Source organism: Rana temporaria, chromosome 1 (genome assembly GCF_905171775.1).
Source record: "Rana temporaria chromosome 1, aRanTem1.1, whole genome shotgun sequence".
NCBI classification, from domain to species: domain Eukaryota; kingdom Metazoa; phylum Chordata; class Amphibia; order Anura; family Ranidae; genus Rana; species Rana temporaria.
The window spans coordinates 308,047,456-308,066,587 of NC_053489.1; the positions used below are offsets into that span (position 1 = coordinate 308,047,456).

Sequence of the window (19,132 nt, forward strand, 5' to 3'; positions counted from 1 at the left end):
CCTGGTGTTCCGCCACCATGGGCAGTCCTGGAAAGGAGTCAGGGGATCCTTTATGTTTTTTTGCACCAGGCCCCCAAAGATTTTAGTAAAACCTCTGTCGTAGACATAGGATTGCAATCACTCAATCTAGATATTCTCAGCAACATCCCTATAGCTAAAGATTCCTGCACATATGTGTACTAAAAGGCCAAAAGACATGAGATTGTAGTCCCCTAGGCAAGACCTTTTCAGCTACAACTATATATATATATATATATATATATATATATATATCCTGTAAATATTTATACTAAAATACACATACATAATCACACAGTCTATACATTTTTAGGAACAATCTTATATATGATACATACACTGCTATTTATTTCCTCCCAATAAGCCTGCTCCAGCGGTGCCTGCAGTGCAAATTCCCCATCCCTTCTGAAATATTTGTTAATAAAGCTTCTCCTACAATTTAAGGTGCTTGATAGAAGTCAGAACCTGTCTGCATGCCCAACTCATATCTCATGTCTACAGTCTAATGAACACTTTAAAGCCAATTGAAGTCACACAAATTGTTGCTAAGTCAGATGGACATTGAACTAACAACTCGACTTCCATTTTCTCATTCCCTGGTATAGTAGTCGCACAGTATGGCTAAATAAAACTTCATAGTCCAATAAGTGCCAGAGATTCCTTCCCAATGAACTCTGCATTCTAACAAACCTTGTCAAATTGCACTAAGCAACCGAAAGTCTGTTTGAGGATGCTTGTGATGGGTAGTATGGGTGTTGCTCATATATGCCAGCATAGAGCACTGGAAGGTATTTTAAGGCTGTTCCAAATGAAAAACAGTTAAAAATCATAACATAGTTTGATTGCCAATGAGGTATAAGGATAAAACAAGCCCATAGCAGCCATACAAAAAAAGGTTCCATAACCCCATGTACTCAGAGCTATTAAAGGATTAAAAGGTGATATATATACAGTACTTTTTTTTATTCAAATTTGGATCGATTCGAAAAGTTTTCAAATCAATTTTGAATTTGAATCGTTTTTGAATTTGAAAAGTTTTCGAATTTGGAAAGTTTTCAAGTTTGAATAGTTTTCTAATTTCCAAAGAGAATAAAACAAAAATAGAATAAAATAGAAAATAATATAACAGAAAATAAAATATTGTAATAGTGTAAAACAGAACAAAATAGGATAGAAAATAAAAGAACAGAATAGAATGGAATAGAATAGAATAAAAAAAGAATAGACTAAAATAGAAAGGTAACCATCTTCTGAAATTCAAATAGAATAGAAAATAATTGAATTAAAAAAACAATAGAATAGAAAATAAATAATATAACTATTTTGCAAAATGCAACTAGAATCAATTCAAATTTTTAATAAAATAGAATAGAGTAGAATAGAATAGAAAATAACATAATAGTATAGAAAAAAACAACAGAATAGAATAAATATAACCATCTTCCTATTCTAATCTATTCTTTTTTATTCTATTCAAATTAGAATTAATTAAATTTGAATGTTGGGAAATGGTTATATTATTTCCATTCTAATCTATTCTATTCTAGTCTATTGTTTTTTTAATTATACTCTCCTTTTTTATTGTTTTATTTTATTCTTTTCTATTCAAATTACAATGTATTCTATTTGAAATTCAAAATGTTGTTTTTTTCTATATTATTCTGTTATAATCTATTCTTTTTATTCTATTCAAATTTGGATTGATTCTATTTGGATTTTGGGAAATGGCTATTATCTTTCTATTCATTTCTATTCTATTCAATTGTTTTTTTTATTCTACTCCTTTCTATTCTATTATAGTCTATTATTTTATTTTCTATTTTTTACTTGTGTACTCAAATTTCTTATATTAGTATTTCGAATTTCAGAAGATGGTTATATTCGTTCTGTTATTCTATACTATTCAATTTGTTTCTATTATGTTCTAGTTTATTCTGTTCTTTTAATTTCTATTCTTTTTTGTTCTGTTTTACTCTATTATATTATATTCTTTTATTTTCTGTTATATTCTTTTCTAGTTTTTTATATATTCTATTCCTTTATTTTCTATTCTATGTTATTCTCTTTGGAAATTGGAACTATTTGAATTCAGAAAAAAATGGAATTTTAATTTGAATTTGAAAACTATTCGAATTCAAATTTAGTTTGAATTTTTTTTTCGTTATTTCGGATTTGTTTAAATTCAGTACTATTGTAATTCGGAAATTCGGATACATCCGAATTTATGAAAAATGACAATTTGTTTTAATTCGGAAGAAAACAAACTGCACATGTCTAGTAAGGACCACTGTCAATATGAAATGGTTTGTACTTTTCCTGGACAGCTTAGCCTGTTAAAGAAAGTTGAAAAATAACAGCAGGATCAGATTATGTCATTAATGCTTTTTCTGACTTTGGCTTTAGTTCCACTGTAAGGGGACAGAGCTACCTGTGTAGACATAAATACTGGGGTATGTTCCCAAACATTTATTAAATGATGGATGAATGGTGAAATGTCTTCATCATTACAGAACACGTCCAGTTAAAAGTAACTAATGCTGCCAGCTATACAGGTTCATTCCTCCGTATTCTATTCGATTCGGTATGTTTACAAACCGCTTGTTGTATAAGGTATGATAATGCCAGTATTCAGTATTAACTCATAAAGTCATTTTTGATTTCACTGAACTGACAGCCTAGTGTGGGTGTCAAGTATAATTTAATATGTTACACTAAAATACGCAATAGATGCAAAAGGCAGGGAAATTTGCCTTCTTCTGGTTGCACCTCCATAAGTCTTTGCAAAGCATTAAAGCCGCCTTTACATACAGTTAAATACTTTACTTGCAAAGTGTGACAGTACAGTCTGTTAATACAGCTTAATGCTTTGCAAAGGTTTGTTGAATTCCTAGGTGTATATTCTAAGAAGTGCCATTATGAATCCTATAAAGCACTATTGCCAGGAGATGTGTTCAACCTAGTATAAACTCTCCTAGAATAGTTAAGAGTTTACTATGTCTTTTTTTTTTTTTAAATAAGTAAAATTTCAGTCTAGGGCAAAATAAAATGTATATTAAAGCTGAACTCTAGGCAAATATCTACGATACAAATGAATGCAGTTTTGTATTCATGTAGCGCTACCCCTGAGAATTCGTAATTCGTAATTCGGAAATTTGGATACATCCAAATTTCTGAATTTCTGAATAAAAATTTGTTCTAATTCAGGGATGACTTTTTGTGGTATTATTGTTGAATAACATGGATGGGGTGTAGGGTAGTATAGGATACTAATGCCCCGTACACACGAGAGGGTTATCCGCTGGAAACGGTCCTCCGGACCGTTCCCGCGGATAAATCCTCTGGCGGATTTTGATCTGATGGTTGTACTAACCATCAGATCGAAATCCACGCGGAATCCATTCGCGGCGACGTGCGCGACGCTGGAAGGTAAAGACTTCCCACGCATGCGTCGAATCATTACGACGCATGCGAGGGAGGGGATCGGACGGATTGATCCGGTGAGTCTGTACAGACCACCGAATCAATCTGCTGGACAGGATTCCAGCGAATAGATTTCTTAGCATGCTAAGAAATTTTTATCCGCTGGAAATCCATCGGCCCGAAAAATATCCGCGGAAAAATATCCGCTGGGCCATACACACCACAGGATCTATCCGCTGGAACTGATCCGCGGATAAATACCAGCGGATAGATCCTCTCGTGTGTACGGGGCCTAACGGAAAGAAGAGGACACTCTTCTCTATGTTGTTCACCCAAAAATCAACTTTCTGCCATTAGATCCAGCATACTGCTGACATCTGCAGTATGCTGTTTTTTTTTTTTGTACTTATCGTTTTATCCGCCGTTGTTATCCGGCTCCGAGCGGGGATTTCTGTGGGGAATATGCATTCCTTAGCCAAGCGGATTTGATTGACGGGCTGCTGAAGCGCGTCACACCTTCCGAAAATACCCAAAGTCACACTCGGGTGTTTACGGCGCCTGCGCCTGCCGTGTAGAGCTGACTGCGCAGGCGCCGTAAACACTCGAGCGTCACTTCGAGTATTTTCGGAAGGCGTGACGCACTTTAGCAGCCCGTCAATCAACTCCGCTTGGCTTAGGAACGCCTATACCCAGAAGGAATCCCCACGCTCGGAGCCGGATAACAAAGGCTGATAAAACGATAAGTACAAAAAAAAAAACAGCATGCTGCAGATGTCAGCAGTATGCTGGATCTAATGGCAGAAAGTTGATTTTTGGGTGAACCCCCGCTTTAAGAAGGGTTCTTCTGCTCAGCTCAGAACACAATCTTCGAGTACAAGACTAGTAGAGGTCAGAAGTATGTACTCCTTAGGTGAGGAATTACTTGATCCAGCTTTAAAGGGCACTTCTCCTACAAGAAACTAGAGGAGACTAATGGATGCAACTCTCAGGCCCCGTACACACATCCGAGAAACTTGTGAAGCCGCCGAGGATTTTGGCGAGCCAAGTTTCCTCATTGACTAACGAGGAAATAGAGAACATGTTCTCTATTTGGCCCGACGAGATCCTCGTCGGTTTCCTCGGCCAAAAGTGTACACACGACCGGGTTTCTCGGCAGAATACGGCTCCGATCGAGTTTCTGGCTGAATTCTGCCGAGAAACTCGGTCGTGTGTACAGGGCCTCAGGAGAGAAAATACTCCACAAAAACTAAAGGGGGCTGGTCAGTATGTAGCTCTCAGTAGAGGAACTATGAGGCCCAGCTATCCCAATAGTACACAGTCCCAAGGATCTTGCAGCAAAGTAGTGCTTACAGGGCCAGGGGAGCAACTATGCCCATTCAGCTTCCTTCAGGTGCCACTAAGTGAAGCTATGAAGGCTTGATCCTTAGGTAAAGTCTCTGGTTGCCCTATACCCACTCATATGTAGGCCCCTGGCTCTGCCCTAGCCAAGACCTTGATGAACAGAAATTTGAAACAGCATGAAGACTGGAGGTAACAGGTAGCTACCCCACATCTGAACAGGTGGAATTCCTTTGAACAAGAAGACACTGCTGTTCTACAGCTCATATTATTTATGTGCTTCTCAGCCACCTTCTGGGCACAACTCCCCAGGGACTGGCTGCAGCACAATAAATATTCATGTTGCCCATTTGCCTTGATCCACTCCTATGTTTCATAACTTTCTAGAAAGCAGCGAAGAGCAATCAAACCTGCAGCCTGGGAGACTGAGAACAGCCAAAATAAATCAACGGCTGCTCCAATAATTACAGAGGGGACAGAAAGAGATCAGTGTCATGTGACACACAGCCCATCCCCCCTACAGTAAGAAGCACTCCCTAGGAAACACTTAACCCCTACAGCGCCACCTACTGGTTAACCCCTTCATTGCCAGTGTCATTTTCACAGTAATCAGTGTATTTTTATAGCACTGATCGCTGTAAAATCCCAATGGTCACAAAAATGTGTCAAAGGGGTCCGATGTGTCCACCATAATGTCGCAGTCATGATAAAAAATCGCTGATTGCCGCCATTACTAGTAAAAAAAAAATATTAATAAAAATACCATAAAACTACCCCCTATTTTGTAGATGCTATAACTTTTGCGCAAACCAATCAATAAACGCTTATTGCGATTTTTTTACCAAAAATATGTAGAAGAATACGTATCTGCCTAAACTGAGGGGAAAAAATATATTTTTATGGATTTTTGGGGATATTTTTTATAGCAAAAAGTAAAAAATATTGATTTTTTTTCAAAATTGTCGCTCTATTTTTGTTTATAGCGCAAAAAATAAAAACTGCAGAGGTGATCAAATACCACCAAAATAAATCTCTATTTGTGGGGAAAAAAAAGACGTAAATTTTGTTTGGGAGCCACGTCTCACGACCGCGCAATTGTCAGTTAAAGCGACGCAGTGCCGAATCGCAAAAAGGGGCCTGTTCCTTTAGCAACAAAATGGTCTGAGCTAAAGTGGTTAAAGCAGTTTAGTATATTTTCGTCTGTGCCTTGCTTTTTTCCTCTTATGGGCATGTTTCTATCATGCATATTTGATTCCATAGGAATGAAATTATGTTAACAGCAGTCAGGCACCTGCTTGTGTTACGTCTTTTCCTTAGTCATATCTTTCAGTGTGAGTCTCCATCCTTGTATTGTTGCCGCCTCTCCTCTTAGCGTGCTGTGTGAGCACCTTGTGTTGTGCTGTGATGGAAATGACGCCATACATCCAGGGCTGCCTTACTAGGTCTTCTCACAATCTCCTGTAACACACACTCTGCCTCCCTTGTAAGTCTTTAAACATGCACATCGGTTATTCCGTAATCTGCTCGGTGCTGGATGCGTTCATCACCTGCAACTGCTAATGATTCAAATCGATGGACAGCTTTGATCCAACACTGTCTTACATAATTAAGGCAGCAAGAGTAGCCTTTTCGGAAAGTTAAGAGGGCATTAGTGCAAAGTATATAACGAAAACATGTAGATATCTCTTACATATACATGAATACCGTACTTTTAACTGTTATATATTGTAATTGTTAAATACTAAAAGTATCAATGAATGAAAAATACATTTACTTATCAAACTGTTTTATCAATAGTAAATGATTCTCCTGTAATTCATAAGTATCATTAAACATGATTACTGTTTTTGACTCAGTGATTTTTATCAATACAGGCATACTTTAAAAATGTGCATTGCATCAACATTCAAACACCACTAACAGTAATTAGGTACTGAAAGGGTAACTAGAGAATAATAACAAGCTAGGAAGCACTCAGAGTGTGTCGAGTTTACTGGAGAAATGATCAAGTTATATTTCTGGCATTCAAATATAGAAAAGTAAAATAAAGAGCACTTGGGCTCTTTAACATTTACTGCTCCAATTTTAATAAAATTAAATATAATTAATATAAATATAATAAAATAAAATTTAAATATAATATAAATATAATAAAATAAAATAAAATGTACTGCTCCAATTTTAATAATTTCCCCCAATGTCTCTATAAAATGAGTTATGTGCCCCCTCCACGTATTTTATGTATTTATTTTAGGTACATATCCTTCTTATAGCAATATTACCAATAATCTACACCAGGGGTGTGAAACTCAATTTCAGTGTGGGCCGCATCAGCATTATGATTGTCCTCAAAAGGGCCGGTTGTATCTGTAAGATTAGATGTCCAGTGCATCCCTTCCCCTTACATTAGATGTCAAGAGCCACCCCACCATCAGATGTTGAGTCCCCCACTCTCCCTTACATCACAGTGCACCCCCCTTTCCTTATGCTGCTGCTGGGAAGAAGCTGGATGCATTGCTTGAAAGCAGAAAGTAGGGGTCTGGAGTAGGAGCAGAGGAGGGCTGGAGCTCTCCTGCAGCTGCAGGAGAGGTGCGAGGGCCACATGAAATGGCCTGGCGGGCCGGATTCGGCCCGCGGGCCTTGTGTTTGCCACCTAATGATCTACACTGTCTAGCACAGACAATATTTGTGTTTTGTCATTGCAATATCAGTAGTGATTGTATATTAAAGTGGAGTCCCCCTTCCCCTCTTAAAATTCAGCAGCTGCAAATAGTGTACACCAGGGGTCTCAAACTGGTGGCCCTCCGGCTGTTGCGAAACTACAAGTCCCATCATGCCTCTGCCTGAGAGAGTCATGCTTGTAACTGTCAGCCTTGCAATGCCTCATGGGACTTGTAGTTTTGCAACAGCTGGAGGGCCGCCAGTTTGAGACCCCTGGTGTACACTTACCTGTCCAAGCATCCAGCAGTGTTCTCAACCAAGCCGATTAATTTAATCGGCTCTCAGTAAGTTTCCTACTGCGCATGAGCAAATCGTGCTGCACTCTGTGATTGGGATGGCTGCGGAGAGAAGGGGGGGGGTCAAACTTGAATGGGAGCTGGTACCTTTTCATACCACATCCCCTCTCCCACCCCAAAAGGTGTCAAATGTAATAGGGGGGGGGGGGGGGAGGGGGTGTTTTGGGTGGAGCTGCACTTTGATAATATAAGAAAAGTGATGGAAACAAGGTCCGCCCATAAAACCTCAGTGTTGGGCAATACCAGCTCTATTTAACCCTGCAGCTCTGTTTGAACAGTAATTAAAGGCATGACTTGATAACACGAGGACTTGATATTCATTAGCAATAACGGCGGAGTGGTAGCTAATAGCGGCGCGCAAAGCTAAATGTTTGTAATGTTTGTGACATACGCAAAATAGTACCAATAGGTGTGGAGAGATCAGGTCTGGGGGCTTTGAGGAAGAGAGATGAGGTCTGGGGGGAAGTTTCCCCCCCCCTCCTCCTTGTACTCACAAAAAACACACAATTTCTGCCTGACCTGGAATGAAGAAGCAGCTTCTTCTATGCCTTGACATGCCACATGACAAAAGTTACAAGGGGAGAGAGTGTAAACTAGCCCTGAGGCCGCGTACACACGGTCGATCCATCCGATGAGAATGTTCCGACGGACCTTTTCATCGGTTCACCGCTGAAGCAGACTGATGGTCTGATGTGCGTACACACCATCGTTCCAAAAAACGATTGGGTCAGAAAGCGGTGACGTAAAACACACGACATGCTGAAAAAAACGAAGTTCAATGCTTCCAAGCATGCGTCGACTTGATTCTGAGCATGAGCGGGTTTTGAACTGATGCTTTTGTGTACTAACCATCGGTTTGGACCTATCGGGCAGCGGTCCATCGGTTCGATTTTAAAGCAAGTTCTCTAACTTTTGTCCGAAGGACAAAAGACCGATGGGGCGTACACACGGACGGTTTGGACCGATGAAACTGAAATTCTGTCCGTTTTCATCGGTTTGGACCGATGGTGTGTACGCGGCCTAAGGCTCTATTCAGGTCTGAGGAGTTGAAGGGAGATCTGGGGAATCTGAGGAGGAGAGGTGAGGTCTGGAAGGTTCTAATTAAAATCAGAGAGGTCTGGGGGGTCTGAGGAGGAAACAAGGGGTCTCAGGAGGAGAGATTAGGTCTGAGGACTTTGTGGATGAGAGGCGAAGTCTGGGGGTCCCCCCTCACCCTTGTAACCTCAGGTTACTAACGGCAAATCCACTCTGAACCAGAAGTGCACGGCAATTGCACTTGAATGTGCAGTCGCTGTAGATCTGAGGGGAAGATCTGAAATGAGGGGAAGATCTGCTGATTTTATCATCCAATCATGTACAAGCAAAAATGCTTTTTTTTTTTTTTTCTTGCATGTCCCCCTCAGATCTACAGTGACTGCACTTTCAGTGCAGTGCACTGGAAGCGTAGTGCAGTGCACTTGTGTAAAGTGGATTGGCCTTTAGTAAAGAAACCCCAGTGTCTGCCTGGAATGAAGAGGCAGCTTCTTCTATGTCTCTCCAGTCATGTGACATGCCACATGACAAAGGTTACAGGGGGAGAGAGGAAGAAGGGCAGTCTTCAATGACAACAATCATTGTTGTGCTCAGAGTGAGGTGAGTTCTCAGACTCAGCGCTAGCTCTCTATCGCCCCGCGAAGGTTGGAGGGAAGACAAAGCTGAATCCTCTCTTCAGTAGAAGCCAGCTGTTGCTCCTTCTGCCAAGAATGATACTGCAATCACTCCTGTCAGTGAGGAGCAGCACATGTGGTTACATCTCCAGCTTGCCTCTCCAAACACGACACGTGACTGTTTTGCCACCCTCCCCTTGTCCCGGCCCCGATCTACATTTTTCAGCAACAGCATGGATAGTAGTAATAGTAGTAGTAGTAGTTGTTTTAGTAGTAGTAATTACAACAGTTGCAATTATATTAGTAAAATAATATTTACAACAAAAAAAAACACACATTTTCAGGAAAAAAATACACTTTAATGAATTTTTGGACAAACACAGTATAATACCCAATTGTTTTGCAAAATATAAAGGATGATGTGTTGTCAAGTAAATAGCTACCTAAAATATCACACTTTAAAAATGTACACGCCCCTTGAATGGTGATAAACTACGATACCGAAAAGTCTCTGTAGGTGACACTTTTAAAGCCTTTACAGGTTACCAGTTTAGGGTTTAAAAGGAGGTCTAGTGCTAGAATTATTGCTCTTGCTATGACATTCGTGGCAATAACCCACATGTGTTGTAAGATCGCCATTTACATATGTATGCGGGACCTACGCATGTATTGCGCATGAGCGCAGAGGCTTTTTAATTATTTTTTTATTTTCTTATTTATTTCACGTCAGTCTCTGTCTTCCCAGTGGAACAGAAGGGCCCGGGAAGACAGCGGGAGGGGGTGATGACCCCCCCTCTGCCACTTGTTAAAGAGATCTGGTGGCTGCATAGCCACTTGGATCACTTTTACATGGAAGAGCATTACCAGCTCTAAAAAAAATAGCAGAATCATGGCTGCGCTGAAATCTGAGAATGTATTGGTCGATGTGGTTAAAGTATTGTAAAGTATACTTCATTGAAGTCTAAACAGTGCATTGCAATATTGCTGTGGTGACATGAGGTGCGCTAACTTGCATTGAGTAAAAATGCAGCATGTTTGAATCGTTACGTAGTGTGAACTGGGAAACAATTGTTTTCAATGTTCCCTTGGGTTGATCTAAAGTGTGAGAAAGCTCTAATAGTATTAGTTATGAGCATTTTTTTGTCAGTAATAATGTGCATTAGCAGTAGTAGTAGCTATTGTATATTAAATTGGTTCTAAAGGCAGAAGGATGTTTAACTTAATGCATTCTTTGTTAATGCATTTGGCTCCTTCTGCTGTAAGTCACAGACTGTAAGAAGAGAGGGGGTGCGGGGCCGAGCCACGCTGTATGTGTCAATAGACACACAGAGCCCGGCTTGGAATTGAGCCCACATGAGTAGTCCCGTAGTAAGTGGCCTGCTATGAAGGCACTGGGAGGGGGAGAGGAGTCAGGAGCACTGGCAGGGGGCCCTAGGAGAGAAGGATTGGGTCCTCTCTGTGCAAGCAGGTAAGTATGACATGTTTTTTATTTAAAAGAAAAAAAAGTATCTTTAGAATCACTTTAATAGCATACATTAATAATATTAGTATTTATTGCATAAAAGTGGGGAAGTGGGAAAGGGGAAAATGGTCTGTGTCTGTGGTGTCACTGGAAGGGAATAATGGTCTGTGTCGGTGATGTCACTGGAAGGGGAAAATGGTCTGTGTCTGTGGTGTCACTGGAAGGGAATAATGGTCTGTGTCTGTGGTGTCACTGGAAGGGAATAATGGTCTGTGTCTGTGGTGTCACTGGAAGGGAATAATGGTTTGTGTCGGTGATGTCACTGGAAGGGGAAAATGGTCTGTGTCTGTGGTGTCACTGGAAGGGAATAATGGTCTGTGTCTGTGGTGTCACTGGAAGGGAATAATGGTCTGTGTCTGTGGTGTCGCTGGAAGGAGAAAATGGTCTGTGTCGGTGGGGTCACTGGAAGGCGAAAATGGTCTGTGTCTGTGGGGTCACTGGAAGGGGAAAATGGTCTGTGTCGGTGGGGTCACTGGAAGGGGAACATGGTCTGTGTCTGTGGTGTCACTGGAAGGGGAACATGGTCTGTGGTGTCACTGGAAGGGGAACATGGTCTGTGTCTGTGATGTCATTGGAATGGGAACATGGTCTGTGTCTGTGGTGTCACTGGAAGGGGAAAATGGTCTGTGTCTGTGGTGTCACTGGAGGGGGAAAATGGTCTGTGTCGGTGGGGTCACTGGATGGGGAAAATGGTCTGTGTCTGTGGTGTCAATGGAAGGGGAAAATAGTCTGTGTCTGTGGTGTCAATGGAAGGGGAAAATGGTCTGTGTCTGTGGTGTCAATGGAAGGGGAAAATGGTCTGTGTCTGTGGTGTCAATGGAAGGGGAAAATGGTCTGTGTCTGTGGTGTCAATGGAAGGGGAAAATGGTCTGTGGGGTCACTGGAAGGGGAACATGGTCTGTGTCTGTGGGGTCACTGGAATGGGAACATGGTCTGTGTTGGTGGTGTCACAGAAGGGAAAAAATGTCTGTCTCTGTGGTGTCACTGGAAGGGGAAAATAGTCTGTGTCGGTGGGGTCATTGGAAGGGGAACATGGTCTGTGTTGGTGGTGTCACTGGCAGGGGAAAATGGTCTGTGTCGTGGTGTCACTGGAAAGGGAAAAAGGTCTGATAGTGTGAATATATAGTGAAGTGATAGTGTGTATTCTTCTTCTTCTTCTTTTTAGTAGTAGTAGTCGTATATCAGTGATAGTGTGTATTCTTCTTAGTAGTAGTACTTGTATATTAGTGATAGTGTGTATTCTTCTTAGTAGTAGTACTTGTATATTAGTGATAGTGTGTATTCTTCTTAGTAGTAGTACTTGTATATTAGTGATAGTGTGTATTCTTCTTAGTAGTTGTAGTGGTTGTATGTTAGTGATATTGTGTATTCTTCTTCTTAGTAGTAGTGGTTGTATGTTAGTGATAGTATGCATTTGTTTTCTTAGTAGTAGTAGTGGTTGTATGTTAGTGATAGTGTGTATTCTCCTTAGTAGTAGTAGTGGTTGTATGTTAGTGATCATGTGTATTCTTCCTCTTAGTAGTAGTAGTAGTAGTAGTAGTAGTGGTTGTATGTTAGTGATAGTATGCATTCTTTTTCTTAGTAGTAGTAGTAGTGGTTCTATGTAGTTCTATGTTAGTAATAGTGTGTATTCTTCTTCTTAGTAGTAGTAGTGGTTGTATGTGGTTGTATGTTAGTAATAGTGTGTATCCTTCTTCTTAGTAGTAGTGGCTGTACATGTATATTAGTGATAGTGTGTATTCTTCTTCTTAGTAGTAGTGGTTGTACATGTATATTAGTGATAATGTGTATTCTTCTCCTTAGTAGTAGTGGTTGTATATTAGTGATAATGTGTATTCTTCTCCTTAGTAGTATTGGTTGTATATTAGTGATAGTGTGTATTCTTAGTAGTAGTGGTTGTATATTAGTGATAGTGTGTATTCTTCTTAGTTGTAGTGGTTGTATATTAGTGATAGTGTGTATTCTTCTTAGTTGTAGTGGTTGTATATTGATAGTGTGTATTCATCTTAGTAGTAGTGGTTGTATATTAGTGATAGTGTGTATTCTTCTTAGTAATAGTGGTTGTATATTAGTGATAGTGTGTATTCATCTTAGTAGTTGTGATTGTATATTAGTGATAGTGTGTATTCTTCTTAGTAGTAGTGGTTGTATATAAGTGATAGTGTGTATTCTTCTTAGTAGTAGTGGTTGTATATTAGTGATAGTGTGTATTCTTAGTAGTAGTGGTTGTATATTAGTGATAGTGTGTATTCTTCTTAGTAGTAGTGGTTGTATATTGGTGATAGTGTGTGTATTCTTAGTAGTAGTGGTTGTATATTAGTGATAGTGTGCATTCTTCTTAGTAGTAGTGGTTGTATATTAGTGATAGTGTGTATTCTTAGTAGTAGTGGTTGTATATTAATGATAGTGTGTATTCTTAGTAGTAGTGGTTGTATATAAGTGATAGTGTGTATTCTTCTTAGTAGTAGTGGTTGTATATTAGTGATAATGTGTATTCTTAGTAGTAGTGGTTGTATATTAGTGATAGTGTGTATTCTTCTTAGTAGTAGTGGTTGTATAATATGAATGATATTGTGTATTGTTCCTCTTGGTAGTATGCTAGTGATAGGATAGAATGTGCATTGGATGAATGGTGTTTGTGGAGAGCAGTGACCTAGTGAAGTCACACCCAGGCAGCTATGAGGTGTGATATAGGAAGGGATGGATGGGGTGGGTGTATGCCAATGACTGTAGCGGAGGGGGTTGATTGATTTAGCCGAGCATCCCGTGTTTTCCCCATGCCGAGTGTAAAGGCGGAGGATGGGTGGTCTCGGTGGGTTAATTAGGACGGTGCCCCCCCTGTTCCCAGAAGCCGAGTAGGAATTGTTTAGTGTAGACTTTCCCTGCACACAGAGACCGGTGTGTTTCTCTCGCCATCTAATTGTGCATGATAAAGCTATTAGCGTGTAATGAGAGGCTGGATCTCGGGGGGTTAATTAAATGAACGAGGTATGCCCAAATGTAGAGAGGAGGACCACCTGATCCCCATAACACCACCCACCCCCATCACTCACTCACCACCCCTATAGGGAAACGAGCGCTCCATGCACCGGCGGTGTCCTCCTTTACCTGTGGAGTTTATGAGGGGACTAGACCGGGATGATCCTTCCTCCTCCTCCTCCACCTCCTCCTCCTCCTCACCCTCCTGATGATGAGTGAGCTGGCCTTGCAGAGGATGTGATGAGGATCTGGGATGTTAGTAGAAGAAGTGCTGGGATTACTCTGTGCTGTGTACAGTTCCATGAAAGGCTCGCTTGCTGTATATACAAGGTTAAATGAACAGTACGGGGAGGAAGGAATGTGTGTGTCTTCCTATGACAGCAGCAGCCAGCAGCCACTCCAACCCTGCAAGTCTGCACCGTACACCATGAGCGCTCCGACCAGGAGGGGATCAATCATTGGTAAGGCTGCATTTTATACTACTCTTCTCTTCTATGCCAGTGCCAGCCATGCCCACCCGCCGGGAGCTGAGCTGCTGCCATTCAGAGACATTGGATCGGAGGGGTTCTATTCCGATGTGCTGGAGAAGGAGAGAGCGAACCCAATATCTCTCCAATATACCCCAGTACCCCTCCAGTACCCCTCCAATATCCTCCAGTACCCTCCAGTACCCCCCAGAATCCCTCCAGCACCAAGGAGCAGGGTGCTTTTTTTTTTTTAGAGATGGGGGGGGGGGGGGATTGAAAGGGGGGTCTGGGCTGCTACTTTCTCATTTGAATTGCTTGCAGCTAATTGTATTTTTCGGTTTCTTTTTTTGTTTGTGGATCACTGACTTGCAGCAGAATCCATTGAATGGGATCTTATCTACTAGGCATGCTTTGTATCCAGGTGGACTTGTTTGGAACGATGCATAGAAAGACATGGGATTTAGAGGAGCAATGTGTCATTATAGGAATGATGGGAGGTGTTTTTTTCTTTTCTTTTCTTTTTTTTTTTGTGGGGGGGTCATTCGAAGTTGATATTGAATTGCATGAAAGGTACACACAGTGATCATATGCATTAAAGTACATGGAAAGCCATTACAAAGCACACACAGCTATAGTACTGCTTAGCTTACACGTACATGGAAACCTTAATATCATGTATTTAATAACAAAGCACAGAGAGCTATGCTGTTGCAATAAAGTACACATAAACCCTCATTTGTTTATTAAATAAGGGTTTATGTGGCTTTGCTATTAAATAAAAAAGACATGTATTTAAAAATAAAGACATATATAACTCACAAATAACAAACAGGTATAATACTGCATGCAAGTACACGTGAACCCTGTTAACATTTATGGATTGAATAAGCACAAAAGGCTGTAATACTGCATACAAGTACATGTGAACCCTAATAACATGTATGGAATAAAGCCTGTAATGCTGCATACAAGTACATGCGAGCCCTAATAACATGTATAAAATAAAGACTGTAATACTGCATACAAGTACATGTGAGCCCTAATAACATGTATAAAATAAAGCCTGTAATACTGCATACATGTACATGTGAGCCCTAATAACATGTATAAAATAAAGCATGTAATACTGCATACAAGTACATGTGAACCCTAATAACATGTATAAAATAAAGCCTGTAATACTGCATACAAGTACATGTGAACCCTAATAACATGTATGGAATAAAGCCTGTAATGCTGTATACAAGTACATGTGAACCCTAATAACATGTATAAAATAAAGACTGTAATACTGCATACAAGTACATGTGAACCCTAATAACATGTATACAATAAAGCCTGTAATACTGCATACAAGTACACGTGAACCCTAATAACATGTATAAAATAAAGACTGTAATACTGCATACAAGTACATGTGAACCCTAATAACATGTATAAAATAAAGCCTGTAATACTGCATACAAGTACATGTGAGCCCTAATAACATATATAAAATAAAGCCTGTAATACTGCATACAAGTACATGTGAACCTTATTAACATGAATGCAATAAAGAAGCATAAAAAGCTGTAATACTGCATACAAGTACATGTGAAACCCTCACTGGATAACAAAGCAGGAGCAGCTAGAACGTTGCATAAAAGTACATGCAGCCCTAGAAACACTTCTTTAACATTTATCAATGCACAAAGCGCTATAATGTTACATTAACGTCACACTAAACCCTGGTTTTAAAAAAAAATAATAATGATAAATTCAATCGTGTATATGTGTTGCTAACTCACAAGCTCTCAGCCTCCTCCCAATTTTTTTTTTTTTTGCTGATGTGATCCAACTTCCTATTAAAATGTGGCTACATTCATTGTAGATCAGTGGTCTTCGAACTGCAGGTTTTTGCTTGCCTTTATCAGGCCCTTAGGGCACTATTCCTCCCACTGACAAGAACAATGGGGCATTATTACTGCCACTGATACCAATGATGGGGTACTATTCCTCCCACTAATACCAATGATGAGACACTACTCCTCCCACTGACACCAAGGATGAGGCACTATTCCTCCCACTGACTCCAATGATGGGGCATTATTCCTCCCATTGACACCAAGGATGATGCACTATTCCTCCCACTGACACCAAGGATGATGCACTAATCCTCCCACTGACACCAGCTATAAGGCATTATTCCTCCCACTGACACCAGCTATAAGGCATTATTCCTCCCACTGACATCAATGATGAGACACTACTCCTTCCACTGACACCAATGGTGGAGCATTATTCCTCCCACTGACACAGCTATAAGGCACTATTCCTCCCACTGACACCAAGGATGAGGCACTATTTCTCCCACTGACACCAATAGTGGAGCACTATTTCTCCCACTGACACCAATGATGGAGCATTATTCCTCCCACTGAAACCAGCTATAAGGCACTATTCCTCCCACTGACACCAATGATGGTGCACTATTCCTCCCACTGACACCAATGAAGGAGCACTATTCCTCCCACTGACACCAATGATGGAGCACTATTCCTCCCACTGACACCAATGATGGAGCACTATTCCTCCCACTGACGCCAATGATGGAGCACTATTCCTCCCACTGACGCCAATGATGGAGCATTTTTACCAACGCCAGGATATTTTCTCCTCCTACTGACCACAGTCCAGCCCCTCTGAACTCTGAAGGATAATAAACTGGTCATTTGTTTAGAAAAATTGGAGGCCCTTGTTCTAGATGGTCACACTGGAAGTTGGATTGTTGCCACCCTCTCTTGCTGGCGAGATGGACTATGGAATATGGGATTTGTAGTGTGTATAGAGCAGTGATGGGAGGAGAGGTTTGAAGGCTCACAAAGGATGTTACAAGGAGGCAGACAAATATAATAAGAAACAATTTCATGAAAGAGATTACTGGGTCATTGAGTAGTGGATGTGTATTTTTTTTAAGAAGAAGGATATTATTTAGTGTCCCACTCTAACTGGATGACATCCATTTAAATGCAAAGCACAAGCAGCTATTATGTGCATTACATTTTTTCTTCCATAAAACATTATTTTCACTTTTATTTGGCACCTTAGTACTGCTGATGTCTTCCAGCCTCTACTACTCACTTCCTGTCTACATGCACATGTTTTCTGTCAACTGCACGCCATTTCTCAAGACCAGCTGAATGATGGTTACAGTGGTGGACAATGCGTGTCAGCACGGCTGCTAGTAGTCTCCATCACGGGAGCACGTGACAGGGTGACAACGCAAGAGCATAATTGGAAACAGTTATCATTGCTGACATAAAGTGGCTGGACAAGGATCTTCGTGGCAGGATATTGCTTTAATGAAAGCTGTAGATTTATTGAGAATGAAAACGACTTTTGAAAATGACAATACCAGGTTAATGGCTTATATGTGATTTAAAGGATTGGAATTAGATCTACTTTATACTAGTGAAAGCAGTCTGATTTTAGCTTTCATTGGGTCAGCGTTGTCAGATTAATGCAACATAATTTGTGATTGGTCAATATGGATGACTGCGCTATTGCATTAATATTTGCCTAAAGAAAAGGCTGAGATTCTGTTTAGCTGTCCATCAGCAGCATTGTGTTATTGTGAACGTTTGATTTTTTTTATTGGAGGAAAAAAAAAAAAGATAGGGTGTATGTTACCATACCATTTATTTTAAAGTACAACATGACAAGCTATTAATGCACAATCAGTAAAAGAGAAGTGCTATCATTGCAAAGCATGACCTTTTTGAACTGTAGCTCTCATTAAATATGCCATAGCAATTCTTTGTACCCTTTGGGTCTCATTTCCGTGACACTCATAACTGGTATCTCAACTATTGTGTGAAATGATCACTTTATTACTAATCTATAGTACTTACAAATGCATCCGATGCAGCCTCTAGCTAAACCTAGCAGTTTGCTGACCCAAACATGTTGATGAACAATGATGTATGTGTTTTATAAAGGATTATTGTGCTAGCTACCGTATATGTGAGCTGTTCTGTGGTTACTTCACAGGGTGCTACCTAATGGATTGCTAATAGCTAATATAGCTAAACATTTGCGTCACAAATACACTGTGCTACTTCTGCTGTAATGCACATGCATTTTACCCATTAATGTTTATGTTCTACAGAATGAAGCAAGTGAACAAGATGCTTTCTGGTATATGATTTTATATATATATATATATATATATATATATATATATATATATATATATATATATATATATATATATACACATTATATTACCAAAGGTATTGGGACACGTGCCTGTACACGCACATGAACATGAACTTTAATGGTATCCCAGTCTTAGTCTGTAGGGTTCAATATTGAAAATACACAACAAATCCGCGCTCACGAACAACTACAGTTCATAGTAGACCCAATATTGTAGAGTAAAAGTTTCCAATTAAATATTTGGGAAGAAAATCCATTTATTATAGATCAGCTCCAATCATTTAAAAATTTAATCATTTCATTTCGTGAGCACGGATTTGTTGTGTATTTTCTGTGTTTTTGGTACTTCCGGGTACCACGATTCCCACAGCACCGGACTATCTCACATGAGTTATTATTATTTTTCTTGGGTTACTATTATCCTCATCTAGCGCCAGTGATTCTTTTGTGTATTTGTAGGGTTCAATATTGAGTTGGCCCACCCTTTGCAGCTATAACAGCTTCAACTTTTCTGGGAAGGCTGTCCAC

At 40.1% G+C, this 19,132-nt stretch overlaps 1 protein-coding gene across 4 annotated transcripts in view; it reads left to right on the plus strand.

Annotated features, from left to right (window-relative positions):
• LINGO2 (leucine rich repeat and Ig domain containing 2) overlaps positions 1-19,132 on the plus strand; it is a 2,187,995-nt gene that overhangs the window by 1,837,692 nt on the left and 331,171 nt on the right. For 2 of the 4 annotated variants that reach the window (XM_040358560.1, XM_040358562.1), the window contains exon 1: positions 13,708-14,401. The exons of the other annotated variants lie outside the window; for them this stretch is intronic. The gene's annotated coding sequence lies outside the window, so the exon portion shown is untranslated. Of the gene's footprint in view, positions 1-13,707; positions 14,402-19,132 lie in introns of those variants that run through there. 4 annotated transcript variants of the gene reach the window in all.